The 14,060-nt window shown below is 30.8% G+C and overlaps 1 long non-coding RNA gene across 2 annotated transcripts in view; it reads right to left on the bottom strand.

Moving 5' to 3' along the window:
* LOC141506760 (uncharacterized) overlaps positions 1-14,060 on the bottom strand; it is a 179,812-nt gene that overhangs the window by 163,910 nt on the left and 1,842 nt on the right. For both annotated transcript variants that reach the window (XR_012473969.1, XR_012473970.1), the window contains exon 2: positions 9,421-9,461. This is a non-coding gene — a long non-coding RNA (uncharacterized LOC141506760). The remainder of the gene's footprint in view (positions 1-9,420; positions 9,462-14,060) is intronic.

Genomic DNA, 14,060 nt, shown 5'->3' with positions numbered 1-14,060 from the left:
GGTAGTGTTCCATGACATACATATACCACAGTTTGTTAAGCCATTCCCCAACTGAAGGACATTCACTTGATTTCCAATTCTTTGCTGCTATTCAGGGCTGCTATGAATATATATATATATATATATATATATATATATATACACACATATACATATTTTAGTTTTTTGTAAGGCAAGCAGGGTTAAGTGACTTGCCCAAGGTCACACAGCTAGGTACTTATTAAGTGTCTGAGACCGGATTTGAACCCAGGTACTCCTTACTCCAGGGCCAGTGCTTTATCCACTACACCACCTAGCCGCCCCATGCTATGAATATTTTTGTACAAGTGATGTTTTTCCCTTTTTATTCATGTCTTCAGGGCATAGGCCCAGTAATGGTATTGCCTCACTTTTCTCATTCTGCATTGTTTCCCTCCCTTTCCATTCTTGGGCATTCTTCTATGGCTCTTGATGACACACACCATTTCCTCATATTAATATGTAAGTTGTTATTCTTGTTTAACCCTTTCTTATTGTTCACTCATTTCCTTTAAACATTTTTCTTAATTCCTGTGTTTGAATTTCAAAGTTTCTACACAAATCTGGTCTTTTCATCAGGAATGCTTGAACATCCTCTATTTCATTCAAAGTCCATTTTTTCCCCGGTAGGATAATGCTTAATTTTGCTTGGTAAGTAATTACTGACTATAAGCCTATTTCCTTCTTCTTCTGGAATATGGTATTTCAAGTTCACCACTCCTTTATAGTGGTGACTGCTAAATAGTGTATGATTATGAGTGTGATTTTTTATTTCTGGCTCTTTGCCGTATTTTTTTCCCCCTTTGACCTGGAAGATATGAGTTTTTGCTACAATTTTTCTGTGACTTTTCATTTTTGAGGGTTTTTTTTTCAGGAGGTGATTGGTTGATTCCTTCAATTTCTACTCTGTCCTCTGGTTCTCTACAAGATCTTGACATTTTTCTTTCCAAGTCAGTTGCTTCTGCTTATGAGAAACTTTACATTTATTCTACTTTTTAAGTCTTATGATTATATTATTTCTTATTATTTCATGGAATTGTCTTCTCTTTGGTCCATTCTAATTTTCAGGGAGATTTTTCTTGGGCATAATTTGTGTATCTTGTGCCCACTCACTATTTCCCTTTCCAAACCTTTCTGGCAGTTCTCATTTCTTTTGTATTTGTTTTCTATTTAGAACTTTCATGACCTTAAAAAATTAATTTTAATCTTTTTTAAACTCTTGCTTCATCTATTTCAGTTGAATCTGTGCCCAAACGATCTTTTTTTTTTTTTTTTTGAGGTTTCTTTCTTTTTTTCTTGGTTTGTGTCTTGAGCATCTTGGTCACCAATAGGACTTTTAATGGTGGAATATTTTTTCTTGTTGTTTTCTCATTCTTCCAGCCTTTTCCTTAATCTGGAACAGATGTTAAGACTGACCTCTGGGCACTTCTATATGGAAAGTCTTGGATGATCCTGTTGCTATCTTGGTATATCAAGTAGGCTCTGGACCTACAAGTTTTCAGGGCTTCCAAAGTGGTCTGGTCCAGAGCCCTTCTTGCCTGAGCCCTGCAAGTTCCTGCCCTGGATTTGGGTCTAAGTAATAGCTGATTGCTTCATTTGCCATCAGCCAGTTGGAAAGCTCTACCAGTTCAGAGTTATAAATACATTGTCTGAGATTCTTGCCCTGTTTATCTTCTATAGGTATCAGGCTAGTTTGGAGGCTGGAAGTGATATCGTACTCCTCTCAGTACTAAACCACACCACTGCTTTTTTTTTTTTTTTTTTTTTAGGTTTTTGCTAGACAAATGGGGTTAAGTGGCTTGGCCAAGGCCACACAGCTAGGTAATTATTAAATGTCTGAGGCTGGATTTGAACTCAGGTACTCCTGACTCCAGGGCCGGTGCTCTATCCACTGCGCCACCTAGCACCCCCACACCACTGCTTCTTGCTTCTATCCTTAGTTCTCTATTAGCCTACCATTTAAAATTTGAGATTATATTGGGAAGGGGTTAGGGTGAGGTCACATTTCTCCTTTTCAGTCCACTTTAAATCTGTGACAAGAAATATGATAGTGGGAAACATAACTGCTAATTCACAGTCACTGCTAGTTAACAGCCTCCTCTTGAACCCTGGTGTCCTCTGAGTCCTAGGTTGCATCGCTAAAACTATTGTTGTCTGCAGGTCTTTCTATCTTTTACCTAAAGATAGTCTGTGTTGGAAATTTTTTTTAATATTTGTATGAAGGAGTGTGGAATGGGAGCTTTTTTGCTGCATTGTTTGTTGATTCTTTTGCTGCATTGTTTGTTGATTCTTGGCCATTCTGGCTGCCCATCTTTATTTGTTTATTTTCAATTGAATGGGAATTTATTGAATTATATTAATTACATATATATATGTATATATATATACATATATATATATATATATCATTAAAATAAGGCATTTGACAAGGTGAGCTGACCAAAAGGCAAAAAAAATTCCCTACCCTCAACAGGCTTGCATTCTCCTGAAAGATTGGAATTAGATCAGAAATGGAATATGACAAAGATAAATAGAAACTGTTCCCCTTGTTGTTTATTGAATGAGATCCTACATGTCCCTACTCTGGGGATTTTCACTGGCTGTTCCTCATGTAAGGAATGTTCTCCTTTCTCTCCACCTCCTGATTTTCCCGATTTCTTTTTTTTTGAAATATTTTATTTTGTTTTACAATTTTTTCCCCATTCTTGCTTCCCTCCCCCCACCCCTTCAGAAGGCATTCTATTAGTCTTTACATTGGTTCCATGTTATACATTGATCTCAGTTGAATGTGATGAGAAAGAAATCATAATCCTTAAGGAAGAAAAATAAAGTATGAGATAGTAAAATTATATAATAAGATAACAGGTTTTCCCCCCCTGATTTGAAGGTAATAGTCTTTGGTCTTTGTTCAAAGTCCATTATTCTTTCTCTGGATACAGATGGTATTGAATTATTTATTCAAAAATGTCTGTGCTCTTTTAACTCGTCTGCTTCCTTTTTTATGAATAAGTCACTTGTTGATTAATCTGCTTGTTCTTAACATCTTTAACTGTTATTTTTTTTCTAAGATTTATGATGATTTCAGTAACAACAATATTGTTTTAAGAATAACTTTCAATGACTAAGCCATTTTGAGTATCATAAATACCCAAAGTAACTACAAAAAAATATGAAGACTCTCTCTATATTCAGAAAATGAATTGATAAATAGAAGCCTGTATATAATGTTTTACATATATACATATACATATTTATATACATGTATGTATAGATATTTCCATATTAATGTCTAATGGTAGACATCTCTAGGGTGGGAGGGGAAGAAAGGAAAAAAGGGAAAAAAGGGAAAAAAGAAAGTTACATGATAACTATATTGTGTATTTAAAAGGAATAGCAAGTTGTACATGATAGATTTGTAGTTTCATGTACAATCTTTATTTTTCAATTCTACTTTGTTGTGGAAATGCTTAGGTTATTTCTCAAGTTCAGAATAAAGTAATTAAAATTTTAAAAAGAATTACTTTTTTCTTTTTATTCCCCTTTAGTTTCAAAGCTATCTCAGCCTCTTCCCATGATGAGAAATTAATATTTCACTATATACAATCTCAGTACCAAGTAACTTCTGGGGGAAAAGAATGGCTCCAGCTGAATGTTGGTTATTTCCCTTCACCTTTGTGGAGAGCTACATAGAAAAAATAGAAAATGCTTGGGGGTAATGGGAGTGTACAGAGTTGATGCATATTGCAAGCCAATGAGTTGATTTGTGTTTCCCTGCCAATGTGGTAACTGGTGGGGTACTAAGAGCCTTGAGGATTAGGGATTAGCCTTCTTTGCTGTTAGTTTATTGCGTTGTTACATTTTTTTAAGGTTCTTGGTTCCTTAACCATGAAGACATCTAAAAGTTCTTTATCTTTTATGCATCATTTTATTTTTGAGAGTTTTCATTTCTTTCCCTCATTCTTAAATCCCTTTATCATTCTACCTGACCCCACCTATTTCCCCACTGAGTTTAATATAATTCTTTGGGTGCTTGTATGTGTGAATGCTTAACATTCCTTGTTTTACTTCAGATAAAAGTGAGGTTCCTAGAATACTGATTCTCCTCACATCTCCCTCTCAGTTTTATACTCTTGTTCTAATGTACCCCTATTATGTAAGCTATTCCGTTCCCTCTCTTCTTTCTCTTTTCCACCTTGCATATTTCTGTCTTCTTTGCATTTTCTTTTTTTTTCCATTAAATCTATAAAAATAGAACAAAAGTATGTGCTCTGAATGTTCTCTGATTCTTAAAGATTTCTGAGTTGTGAGAAGTCACTTATTTCTTCTCACTCTTTTAGGAGTTCTCATCAATCCTTTCAATGTATCAAATGTATTATCTTTCCATGTTCTCTCAGTTCCTATATTTGTATTTCAAATTTTCTGTTAGCACTAGTCTTTTTTTTTTTTAAAAAACCAGGTATGCTTGCAATTGCTCTATTCCATTAAATAGCTATTTTAATATCTTTTTTATGATGGTATTCAATTTTGCTAAATGGGCCATTCTTCCATGTCTTTATCTTTTGCTTTATGGAATTTTGCATTACCAAGATTTTTGATCCTTTATAGTGATAGCTAAGAAGAACTGTCTAGTTTTCACTAAGAATCCTTAGCATTTAAAATATTACTTTTTGGCTTTGCTATGTTTTCTTCTCTTTTATCTGGATGATCTGTTTTATTTTGTTTTGTACAATGTTTTTGAGAATCTTTACTTTAGAAATTAGTAGAATATTCTATTTTCACTTTGCTCTTCACCTAAGACATGTTTATTTATGGGTTTTTAAATTGTTGCATGAAAGTTTTATTTTTGGTAATGATTTTTTAGGTCAGTTTTAAAAATATATATATATTTATATTCCTTTTTTTTTTTTTTTTTTTGCTCTTTTGAATTTGTTTTGGGGCAGCTAGGTGGCGCAGTGGATAAAGCACCAGCCCTGGAATCAGGAGTACCTGGGTTCAAATCCGGTCTCAAACACTTAATAATTACCTAGCTGTGTGTCCTTAGGCAAGCCATTTAACCCCATTTGCATTGCAAAAACCCCTAAACCCCCCCAAACTCCCCCTGAATTTGTTTTAAATATCATTGCCCTCTGTTTGCCTATTCTAATCTTTAGGGTGCAAAGTTCTGTTCTAAACTGTTGATTCTATTTGTCATCATTTCCTCCTAACATTAGATGGTATATATCTTATAGCATTCCTTCTAGGCAGGCCTGTAGTTTTTATGGCTAGACCATTGTTTTCTCTTTTGTTCTATTTGAACTTATTGTGGAATTACATGATTCTTTTGGTCTCAGTTCCTGAGTTTTTCTCAATCTATAATTATTTATTGTGTTTAGCACTTTCTTCTATATATTCATATTTCCATCCTTAGATTCTATTTTTGTGACTTTGTGTTTTGGATTCCACTCCTTCAATATTTTATGAGTCAAAAGAATCTACTTAGGCTTAGAAGTATTGTTGGCTAACACTCAATCCCATTTGACATGAATTCCTGGTCTTTGGTACAATCTCATGGTATTTATTTTGTTATTGGATCTGTCTTTCTTTTCTTCTCATTGCTTGGTTTTAAATTTGGAGCTGGCTATTAATAAGTATGCTAATTCATTTCATGCCATTTGCATTGTTTTTATCTATTAAGTTGGTACATGGGAAAAGTTGGGAATGTGATTTTCTATCACTTTGTGTTTGCTCTTCTTGCATTGATCTAGAGAAACCATATTTTAAAAAAAACAGATCCTCATGAAAAAATGTCTTACAAAGAAACTGAGAACCATGCTTAACTTTGAGAAAACTACTTCTCTTATAGGTAGAGCAAAAGTTAAATTTCTCATATTATAGAGATATTAGTAGCCTACAATAAGCAACAGACAGAGATCTGTCACTTGCCTACTTTTACCATCCAAGAAGGCACAGCAGAGATCTCTTTGAAGTGAAAATACAAATAAGTAATGGAGGTACATAGCATAAGAACACCTGAGATGATTTTTGCTTGATTTTTTTTTTAAATTAAAGGGCAACAAAGCTATCCCTGGGACCTGGCTGACCTGAAAAGTTGAGACTCCAGCTGTGTCATACTTGATACAGCTACCTTGTTGCCTCTGTTTATATTGATATAGCTTCCTGGTCACCTAACAGCATAAAGAGTCCAACCTACATGGAATCAGGATCCTTCAAATTTGATCAGTATCCCAAGGCTATTCAAATCACTGCTGTTTAACCTACACACACACATTTTTGATTTCAGGGCTAAGTATTACAAATCCTACCAATAGTAATAAGAGAAGAAAAAGAAATAAAAGGAATCAAAATAGGGAATGAGGTAATAAAACATTTCTTTTTGCTGATAATATTGTTATGCTTGGAAAATCCCAAAGACTCAAATAAAAAGTTAGTTGAAACAATAATTTTAGTAAAGTAGCAGTATATAAAGTCAATTGGCATAAAGCATCAACATACCAATATGTCAAAAAAAACCCTCTGCATTTAAAATAACTCTAGATAGTTATAAAATATCTGGGAGTACACCTGCGAAAACAAACTAAGGAACTATGTAAACAAAATAATAAAATATTAGATTTTAATAGTTGGGAAATTAGTCATAGTTATGTAAGGTCACTATAATTAAAAGGACAAATTTACCCAAACTAATTTATAAGTTCAGCACCATCCAAATTAAATTACCAACAATATTATTCTGAATTAGAAAAATAATAAAAAATTATTTTGCAAAAAAAAGTCAAAAATATCAAAGGAAACAATGAAAGAAATGTAAAGGAAGAAAATTTAACAGTATCAGATCTTTGGGTTTTTTTTGCAAGTCAGTGGGGTTAAGTGGCTTGCCCAAAGGCCACACAGCTGGGTTTAGGCCAGATTTGAATTTAGGTACTCCTAACTCTAGGGTCAGTGCTCCATCCATTGTGCCACCTAGCTGTCCCAGTATCCTATCTTAAAATGTATTACAAGGCAGTAATTATCAAAATTATCTGGTACTGGCTATGAAACTGAAAAATAGATCAATGGAATAAATATTAAATTTATAGCAATAGATAAACATAATAACCTTGTCTTAGACAAGAGAAAGATTTTTAGGATAAAAATTCATTATTTGGTAAAAATTGTTGGGAAAAATTGGAATGCAGTATGGGAGAAATTGAGTATAGAACAATATCTTACAATATTTACCAAGACAAGGTCAAAATGGATTAATGACAGACATAAAGAGAAATTTTATAAGAGAATTAGAAGAACATGGAACCTATTACTTATCTGACTTATGGATAGGCAAGGAATTTATGAATAAACAAGAGATAAAGAGCATGGTCAGTTATGAAATGGATAATTTTGATCACATTAAATTAAAAAGGTTTTGTACAGGTAAGATCAGAAGGAACACAGAAACCTGGGGAAAATTTCTAGAGTCACTTTCTCATATGAAAAAAATGAAGAATTTTATTGAATTCCTGAGAATGAGTCATTCCATATTTGATAGTCAAAGGATATGAATAGGCAATTTTCCAATGAAGAAATCAAAACAACTGAGTCATGCTCTAAATTATTGTTGATTAAAGCAATAAAACTAAAAAAAAACCTTGAGATATTATTTTACACTTACCAGCTTGACTAAATTGACAGAAGGGGAAAGTGATAAATGTTGGAGAGGATGTGCAAAAATTGGATATGATCAACATTGGTACAATTGTTAACTGATCGGACCATTTTGAAGAGCAATCTTGAATTGTATCCAGAGAGCTATTGAACTGCCAATGCCCTTTAACCCATCAATAACACTACTTGGTCCATTTCCAAAGATGAATACAGAAAAAAAAGAAAGGAACTTTTTGTTCTAAAATGTTTATAACAGTTCTCTTTGTAATAGCAAAGAATGGGAAATTGTAGGAATCCTCACTAATTGGGGAATGACTGAACAAGTTATGTCATATGATAGTGGTGGAATACTATTGTGCTATAAGAAATGATGAACTCAATGATTATCTTAGAAAAACATTGGAAAGATTTGCATAAAATAATGATATATACCTATTTGTGTTTAATGGTAGCCATCTTTAGGGCAGGAGGGAGGGAGGAGAGAAAGAAAAGGAGAAAAAAAAGAAATTTACATGATAATCTTGTATATTTGAAAGGAATAGTGAGTTGTGTTTAATAGATTTGCAGTTTCTTGTATGTCCTCTTTTAATTATATTATGCTATGATAATACTTACTTTATTCAATAAATATGTACTAATATAAAAAAGGGAAAAGTATAATAGAAAATGAAAAAAAACAAGACAGAGGTTCCTATTTATTCTCAAAAATACTCAAAAAAGTTGCAGTAAAAGAGTTTTTGTTTTGTTTTTGAGAAGCAATTTTTTAATTGTTTCAAATTTCTCTGTTCAGAATTTCTGGGCAGTTTTCTTGTATTATTTATTAAATTGGGGCCTTCAGGTTTTGTCTTCTCATTTTCTTCAACTAGATCAATGATCTTAAAGTCATTTTTACAGTCTGTTTTCAAGATCAATATATTTTGCTTATAAAATCCTGTATTATTTGAATTTCCTTTCTTGTATATTGAAGGGCTTTCTCCCTCTCTCTTCAAGAATTTCAAGAAGAATCTAGACTTTTCAGTGTCATTCAGAAACTGTCTTATATTTAATAGATCAAAATGCCTGAGCATCAGAATAAGAGAATATTTAATCAAATTATGAATCAATATGGTCCAACATATATATGATTGATATGAAACAATAGAGGCCAGAGATTTTAATATCCTCTCAGTTTTTTTGGGGGGGGAATCTAACAGGAATATAAAGAAAAGGGAGAATATAGAATTAAAAAAATTTCTGGAAAAACTTCTGGGAAGACACGATATATTCTAAATAAACCTATTAAGATTTGATATATTTTTCAACATCATATGGAAAAAACGATCATGTACTGGGACACAGAAATACCACAAATAAATATTAAAAAGGTATTAATCATATATAAATAATTTATACATCATAACAAAGTAAAAATAGGAAAAAAGTTCAAAGAATACAAACAAAAAACAGATTCAAATGGAGGCATAACAATGAAATCCTAAATAATGGGTGAGACAAAGGACGAATTGTAAAGGAAAATAAAATAAAAAGTAAAAGAAATCAAATAAAAGAAAGTTATGAAACAATATACCAAACATACCAAAATTTTTGCAGTTAAACAGTCCTCATCAGAAAAATGACATCGCCCACAACATATTTTAACAAGAGGCTTTATTATCTGGATATGATCTGAAAACTACATCAAAAGCTGCTCTGCTGCAAACATGATTCTGAATTGGGTTTAAATGGAAAAATATAATACACAATTAAATTTGAGGAACTTACCAGAGAAGACATAATAAATTCCTTATGTAAAATGGCTTATTCTGAAAGGGAAAAATTTTATATATTTATAATTATGATTATTTGATTATTAGAAATTAATATACATTTTAGAAGCAATATATAAATGTTTCATATTTTATAAACTATTAATTTTGCAAATTGTTACTTTGTCTTAAATCTAGCATTTAATGATGCTCATACCTTGGCATTTGCTCCACTCAAGTAATGATAATTTCTAATCTAAAATTTTTGGCAGGAAGTTCTCTCATTAGGAACTCTGATAAACACAATAGGAAAAACTATAGTTTCAGAGGATTCAGGATGAAACATACTGTCCACCCCCAGATAGAAAGGAGATGGACTCAAGAGTGCAAATTGAAATCTGAGGGGGCAAGAGGGAAAATGGTTACACCAGGAATTTGGTATTTTTGCATGAATATAAATATTTTTTGTGAGTTTTGTTTTTCTTGCTTTCTCAGTAGCTAGGGAACTGCGAAATGAGAGAGAAATTAGAACCAAAAATGAAATAAAATTAAATTTTCAAAACAAGACAAAATAAAAAACTGTCAGTGAATGGAAAACATTATCAAGATGGCTAGATGACACAGTGACTTAGAGTCAAGTTCAAGTTCTCCCTCATACAAAATAAATAATAATTTTGGGCAAGTCACTTAATCTCTGTTTCAATTTCATCAATTATCTCCAATGGGGATAATAATAGTACTTACCTCCCGGGATTAGTATAAAAATAAAATGAGATATTTGTGAAGTATTTTTGCAAATATAATGCAAAAATAAAGTGCAAATAGTATCATATAGATGCTATGTATTCAATCTATAATGATCATTATTGTTATTACAATAATTACAAAAATTAGAAATCAACTCAGTTGCTTTTTCATCATTGTTGAGCCATATTATGATGATAAGGAAAGTTAGATTGACCAAAATCATTTCTGTAAAGCAAATACTCTAGCTCATCTATCTTTTTGAGAGAGAAATTGTCTTTTCTATGTGGAGCTGTAAGCAAAAAAGAGCTATATATGATACATTAAATGTGTACCATTTAATCAGAGAAGAACTTGAAAATTTTATCAATGTTTTCTCAGGGATTCTTGGAATTACATATGGCATAGTTTGGTCAGAAATGGATTTGAAGATATATTTATAATTATATTCTTAAGATTATGAATTTAGAATTAGAAGGGACCTTTTAAGTCATTTAGAACAGTTCTCTTATTTTTGCTGCTGTGCCATTTTGCCTCAAATACATACATATTTATCTAATATATATGCATATATACATATAGTGATTTATTTTCTATATAACCATATTCAGATTATCTATGCATTTGAATATATAATATATATGCACACATGAAAATACATGTATTTAAAAATCAGTTGTAATACCAAAAAATTAAATTGCTGATTTCTTTCAAGAAAATTACTATGTAATATATATAAAAACTAACATCATAAAATGAAACACTTTTATTAAGCACAGATCCACAAATGTATATACATGATGGTTTGTTGCTTCTTTTAGAATTAGAAGGCCAGATAGAAACTATTTATTTGTTTATTTATTTATTTATAGGTTTTTTTGCAAGGCAAATGGGGTTAAGTGGCTTGCCCAAGGCCACTGGATTTGAACCCAGGTACTCCTGACTCCAGGGCCAGCGCTTTATCCACTGGGCCACCTAGCCGCCCCAGATAGAAACAATTTAATCAAAGTCTTCAATTTATAGATGAAGAAATTGAAGCAAAGACCTACCCAAAGTCAAACAGTGTGTTGGAGTTAGGAACCAGAACCCATGACTCCCAGTCCAATGTACTTTCTTTTTTAAAAATTTTATTTAAGGCAATGGGGTTAAGTGACTTACTCAAGGTCACAAAGATGGGCAATTACTAAATGTTTGAAATTGGATTTGAACTCAAGTCCTCATGACTCCAAGGCCAGGGCTCTATCCACTTTGCCAGCTGTCCCTCCAATGTACTTTCCAATAAAAAACTTATTATATATATGTATATATATATATATATATATATACATTATATATGTAATGTATATATATACATACATAAATGAAACAAATATCTGAGGATGTATGCTTAGAAAAAGATGTCCATTTTACATCACTTATGACAGGGATGATGGATTATGCTGAATCCTGTGAAGAACAGCATAAATTTGTGAGAAGTCTACCCAGGTTTATTCTGGGTAGTTTCTTTAAAAAGGTAGATTTAGGATGTGTTAATAGGAAACATAAAGAATTTAGAATGTATCTAATATCAGAATGCCACTTGATATGTAAATCTGAATGTCAATTAACCTTTGTACACTTCTGTTTCCTCACCTTCAAAATGAGAATAATAATTGCACAACTATCCCACAAGATTGTTAAGAGGTAAGGGGGTTTTGAGAAACTTAAAGTGCTATTTAAGTGTATACTATTATTATTATTATTATTATTATTATTATTATTATTATTATTATTATTATTATTACATGTTAGGACCAAATCTAAAAACTGCTTGTCAGGAAATATGATCACTCTGTTGTATTTAGTTTCTAAAACAAAATCCACAGAAACTTCATTATTCCATATACTTTCATCTTCCATGAGGAAACAAACAAATGCTTACCAGATTGGAATTACTTTTATCATATTTTAGCATCCTATTGTATTAAGGAAATTACAAAACATTACTATTAACACTTCATTATAAATTAACATGCTTTTTCTTTTCTTTTCTTTTCTTTTTTGCACATATTCCCCACAAGTCCTAAAAACAATGGTTGGAATTTTTTATTTGCTTCCCTTATGGAATTTGTTACTTCACAACTAAGACTTCATTGTTTATTAATCTTTTATGTTAACAGCTCACTGGAGTGCTGCCAAAACTAGGTAATTATGTTCCATTTAATGTAACAATTTATTTACCTCATTATTTGAATTTAAACCATTTAGAGCAAGGCATTTTGTTATAGAAATGAATGAAATTCTCTTTTAAAAAATCATCTTGATACACAATTTCTCAGATTTTAAAAGTCATGCATAAAATAAATTTAAAGAAAAAACCTTTTTAAAACCTTTTTCCCCTAAGCGTTAACTTATGCTGCTCTCTAATCATCTAAAAGTCTCTAAATAGGAAAAATTATATTTTAAAGAATATTGAATATTTAAATTAAATTAAATACTACTGTTATGATTTTATTGGGTATTAATCAATGTGTTAGAAATAGAAATTTTCATGATTCATTGAGATTTCCAAAATAATCTTGAATAAAGAAAACCACTTTTAAATGGAATATGATTTTTTAAAATAAATGGGAGGGCAAGAAATATAAAGAAACAAATCATTTTATTCTTATTTGCAGTAAATTCACCAAGTATTTTAAAAAGCAAATATTATAATAATACTAAAATAATAGCATTTCTGATTTTTTTTACAAAAGTTAGATAAATTAAGAAGTTAGAAATACACCTATCACATTTGAATTTCCTAAAAATTAACTAATATGCCTGCTGAAGATGCTGTTGAAATATTCCACTATAATTATGGGCCATCACTAGAAAAGGCAGGTTTCTTAGCTACCTCAATGAAATTGATCTGTTTATAATTTTACTCAACTAATATTTTGCTAACATTTCCAGTTGAATTTATGTTCTTTGGTATATTGTTAATGTTTGATCTTCAAGTATTTAGATATTAAAGTTTCCATTTCAAGCTATTCATTTTGATATATTCTCTAATTGATGAATGACAAGAATATAATGTAATCAAATTTATTTAGTAATATATATTAGTTGGGAACTTATTTTTTTAATTTAACATCTGATAATTTAAAATCAATACAGAAAAAATGTAATGCTCTGACACAATATTTTTTTCTTTGAAGATAAAGAATAGGAATTTGTAAAGTTGTGGCAGGGAAATTCATGTTGAAAAGTCTTGTATAAATAGATATTTTACTACTAAGTACTATTATTTAAGTACTATTATTTACATTATTTTTATTGAACCTATTTTTTATATGTAAATCTTGTTTAAAATTTATTCTTTTCAAATTCTATGCCACAAACTTTGAGATTTGGTCCTTGATGTAAATATATCATTTAAATTATCTTACAAACATTTTATATTAAATCAGTCTAAAACCAAAAAAGAAAGGTTCTGATTCACAAATAGTAATCACTTTTCAGTCAAGCTAATGCTACCGATTTATTATATCTATATTTCTATGTTTCTGATGTTATTGCAAATGCTATAATTCAAATATTGGCAAAGTATATACATTATTATCATTCAATATTTAATAAAATAATAATGAATTCTGTACTCAAATAATTTTCAGGTCACTAACTGTACTTAAAGCTCCTCAGGTTGTTGCCCTTCATTCAAGTTAATGGCAACTTGTACTGTATTATAATAAAGAGATAACCATACATATAGAAAAAAATGATTAAAATATTCAACTGTCCAGAAAGACTCTTCAAAAATACCTTTACCAAGAAGAGTACAACTAATTTATTCTGATAATTAAAATGAAAAATAGTATGATTACTTTCAAGTAAATAAAATGTAGCACAATAGATAAAATATAAGGAAAATGGAAACTAAGATAGCAAAAC

Source organism: Macrotis lagotis, chromosome 1, assembly GCF_037893015.1.
Source record: "Macrotis lagotis isolate mMagLag1 chromosome 1, bilby.v1.9.chrom.fasta, whole genome shotgun sequence".
Taxonomy (NCBI): domain Eukaryota; kingdom Metazoa; phylum Chordata; class Mammalia; order Peramelemorphia; family Peramelidae; genus Macrotis; species Macrotis lagotis.
This window is presented reverse-complemented; position numbering and strand designations above follow the sequence as displayed.